We start from the raw sequence: 4,538 nt of genomic DNA, 5'->3' as shown, positions 1-4,538 counted from the left end.
CTCAGCAGGGGGGAGGGGGTTGGGGGGGGGGTGCTCAAACACAACCAGAAAACCCAGAGGACCTCCACAGGTAGCACCAAAGTAGAGAAGAAGAGAAGAGCATCCACAGAAGCGTTGGAAAATTTAAAAAAAATTAAAAAAGGTTCAGGCAGGCATCTAAGAGAAAATGTTTAGTTTGGAGAGGTTAAAGAGGGAGGAAGTGATGTGGGAGAGGTGGGGAGGGGATCCTTGGGTGTGGGAGTGATGTGGGAGTTGGAGAGCGAGGATGGAGGGAGGCTGAGCCAGGAGCAGCTTCTTCTTCTTCTTCTTTTCCACAAACTGGAGTTTAGAGAAAATAATCTCAGTGTTCCTGGTGGATGCTGGAGGTTTACAGAGGAATGCTGAAATGCCGGCAGAGCTGTCTGCAGAGTGTGTGTGAGTGTGTGTGTGTTGCAGTCAGACGCCGGCTATCGATTCGCAGACAAGCAGTGGACCCCTCCCTCCCCTCCTCGTGTCATCAGCTCAGCGACTGCAATGAGCTCATCCTTTACTCCTTCCACTCCCTGGTTTCTCTCCTCGCGTCTCCTCCGACTCTGCTACATCTTTTCATGCTTCCTTTGTCTTCACTTCAGTAAATTCCCACATGGCGTCCACACTCCGCTCCATTTATCCATCACTCAGTCTCCCTGTCTCTGTCGTCCATGCCCCCTCTCTTTCAGCTTTTTGTCTCCATCCTCAGTCTTTCAGTGGCCACACCCTGTCAGCCTCCGCTCATCAGGACTCTGATTTTTTTCATCTCATAATTTAACAAGAACATTTGTTATCTGCCTTTCTATTTTTTTGAACACTCTCCTTTTGCTTTCCACTCTCCTCCTGATTAAATCGTAAACTTGGTGGAGTCAAGGCAGCTAAGACGTCGACAAAAAAAATGTGTGCGTCTGCAAGCCGTGCACACAAAAATGAGTGGCAAATTTCAAAAATTGGCAGCCACACGGCTCGCTTGGTCATTAATGTGTAAACACTCAAGAGTTCAGTGAAACTGCAACAGAAAATATGTGCCTTTTCTCACAAAGTTAAATCTAAGTTAAGTTGCTAATGCTAAGCTAATACCTCATGGGCTGCAGGAGACAAGACTGCGTTCATGAATGATTCCTCCTGTGAGTTGCAGGGCTTTAGACTCAAGTTTTTTATACATGTTTGCAAACCTCTGGCAAATTTAGTCAAGTCAAGTCAACTTTATCAAAGTGCTTAACAACAACAACAACAATCAATGGAAGTAAAATTAAAGGAAAAAAATACAATACACTAATAATAATAAATGAAGAAATAATAAAAAGCATTTAAAACATAGGGTCACAGAGCAAAAAAAAAAAAAAACACTATATCAATTTACACTGTGTGAAATGCCTGCGAGAACAGATGTGTTTTTAGCAGGGATTTGAAGTGAGGAAGGGAGGTGGCCTGTCTGATGTTGGGGGGCAGGTTGTTCCAGAGTTTGGGGCCCATGACTGAAAAAGCCCGATCTCCTCTGAGCTTCAGTTTTGTTTTTGGAACAGCCAAAAGCAGCTGATCATATGATCTCAGGGCCCGAGAGGGAACGTAAGATTCCAGTAGCTCAGAGAGGTAAAGGGGTGCGAGGCCATTTAAGCATTTGAAGGTCAACAGAAGAATTTTAAAGATTATCCTAGTACGAACAGGGAGCCAGTGAAGGGAGGACAGAACTGAAGTAATATGTTCAGACCTACGAGTTCCGGTTAAAAGCCGAGCAGCAGCATTCTGGATGAGCTGAAGACGTGAGATGGAGGCCTGGCTGACCCCAGCATAGAGTGCATTGCAATAGTCCAATCGGGTCGTGACAAAGGCGTGGACTGGTTTCTCTAGGTCGGGTCTGGAAAACACTGGCTTGAGCTTAGCTACCTGTCTGAGTTGGAAGAAGCTTTTCTGCAGAACAGAGTTGATTTGTTTGTCAAACTTGAAGTCAGAGTCTAAAACTATCCCAAGATTTTTACCAGACTGCTTCAGATATGGATGAAGAGAGTCCAGGTTGACAGGATCAGTGGCAGCAGTTGAGCTAGGGCTAAAGACAATGACTTCAGTCTTCTCAGCGTTAAAACTTAAGAAATTTGAAGCCATCCAGGCCTTAATGTCATCCAGACATTTTAACAGAGGGTGAATGGAGCAAACACTTGCTGGTTTCACAGGCAGGTAGATCTGGCAGTCATCAGCATGGCAATGGAATGAAAGACCATGTTTCCTAAGGATGGACCCCAGTGGGAGCAAATGAAGTGAGAACAGAAGGGGTCCAAGAATCGAACCATGTGGGACCCCGCAAGAAAGAGGTAATGAGGCGGATACATTATTACCAACCTTGACACAAAAACTCCTGCCACTCAGGTATGAGCGGAACCATTCTAATGCAGCACCTGTGATCCCAACCCACTGTTCCAGCCGTGATATAAGGATACTGTGGTCAACAGTATCAAAGTAAGGTCCAGGAGCACAAGTACCACAAATTGACCAGAATAATTTGATATCATAATATCGTTACAAACCCTTACTAATGCTGTTTCAGTGCTGTGGAGTTGCTTAAAACCAGACTGAAAAATCTTGAATATTCTGTTGTCATTCAAAAACTTGTTTAATTGAATGAAAACTATTTTCTCCAGGATTTTGGACAGGAAGGGAAGTTTTGAGATTGGTCTGAAATTTGAGCAAGTCGAAGGGTCAAGTCCAGGTTTCTTAATTAACGGATGAACTACTGCATGTTTGAAAACATCGGGTACCACACTTGTCACAATACTACTATTTATAATGATAAGAACAGAGGGTCCAATTGTGGGTAGAACTTGTTTGAAAAACGACGCAGGAATGGGGTCAGCAAGTTTAATCTGAGTAAATATAACATTTTAAAGGAAAAATATGTTGATTCAAAATTTCACAGTGTCAACAAATCCCAAAAAAGTTGGGACAAGTAGCAATAAGTGGCTGGAAAAAGGAAATTGAGCATATAACAAACAGCTGGAAGACCAATTAACACTAATTAGGTCAATTGACAACATGATTGGGTATAAAAAGAGCTTCTCAGAGTGTCAGTGTCTCTCAGAAGCCAAGATGGTAAGAGGATCACCAATTCCACCGTTGTTGCACAGAAAGATAGTGCAGCAATACCAGAATAGTGTTATCCAGCGTAAAATAGCAAAGACTTTTAAGTTATCATCATCCACCGTGAATAACATCATCAAAACATTCAGAGAATCTGGAACAATCGCTGTGCATAAGGGTCAAGGCCGTAAAACTCTACTGGATGCTCGTGATCTCCGGGCCCTTAAACGTCACTGCACCTCAAACAGGAATGCCACTGTCAAGGAAATACCAGAATGGGCTCAGGAATACTTCCAGAAAGCATTGTCAGTGAACAAGATCCACCGTGCCATCCGCCGTTGCCAGCTGAAACTCTACAGTGCAAAAAGGAAGCCATTTCTAAACAATCTCCACAAGCTCAGACGTTTGCACTGGGCCAGGGGTCATTTAAAATGGAGTGTGGCAAAATGAAAGACTGTTCTGTGGTCAGATGAGTCACGATTTGAATTTCTTTATGGAACACTGGGATGCCATGTCATCCGGACCAGAGAGGAGAAGGATAGCCTAAGTTGTTATCAACGATCCGTTCAGAAGCCTGCATCACTGATGGTATGGGGTTGCATGAGCGCTTGTGGTATGGGCAGCTTGCATGTCTGGAAAGGCACCATTAATGCAGAGAACTATGTTCAGGTTCTAGAACAACATATACTCCAATCTAGACGTCATCTCTTTCAGGGAAAACCCTGCATTTTTCAACACGATAATGCCAGACCACATTCTGCAGCAATCACAACATCATGGCTACGTAGGAGAAGGATCCGGGTACTGAAATGACCAGCCTACAGTCCAGATCTTTCACCTATAGAGAACATTTGGCGCATCATAAAGAGGAAGGTGCGACAAAGACATACATATACATCAGAGTCAGAGTCAGAGTTTCTTTATTGTCATTCACACCTCATGTGGTACATGTGGTGGAGCGAAATTATGTACACGGGGTCCCAGTTACATCCAACAATAAAATGTATAAGAAAAATAGTAATAACATCTAAGATATGAACTAAGAAAAACATCAACTAAATATACACTAAGCACTCATAACATAAAACATTGAACATCAGCACAAACATGAACATGAGTCTGTGAGCAGATGTGCACGCATGAACACATCAACATTGAAACAAATCAGCAGCAACATGAAACAGATCAGCAGCAACATGATATGGTTTTTCACAGTGATTATTCTAGTTAGAGATTCATGAGTCTAACAGCCTCAGGGTAGAAGCTGTTCCTCAGTCTAGTGGTTCTACACTTAATGCTCCTTAACCTCCTTCCTGAGGGGAGTGGGGCAAAATATATATATATATATACACATATATATATACATATATGTATATATATATATATACACACACATACATACACATACACATATATATACATATATATATATATACATATATATATATATATATATA

Source organism: Nematolebias whitei, chromosome 15 (assembly GCF_014905685.2).
Source record: "Nematolebias whitei isolate Nwh7 chromosome 15, NemWhi1, whole genome shotgun sequence".
In the NCBI taxonomy this organism is placed as follows: Eukaryota; Metazoa; Chordata; class Actinopteri; order Cyprinodontiformes; family Rivulidae; genus Nematolebias; species Nematolebias whitei.
This window is presented reverse-complemented; position numbering follows the sequence as displayed.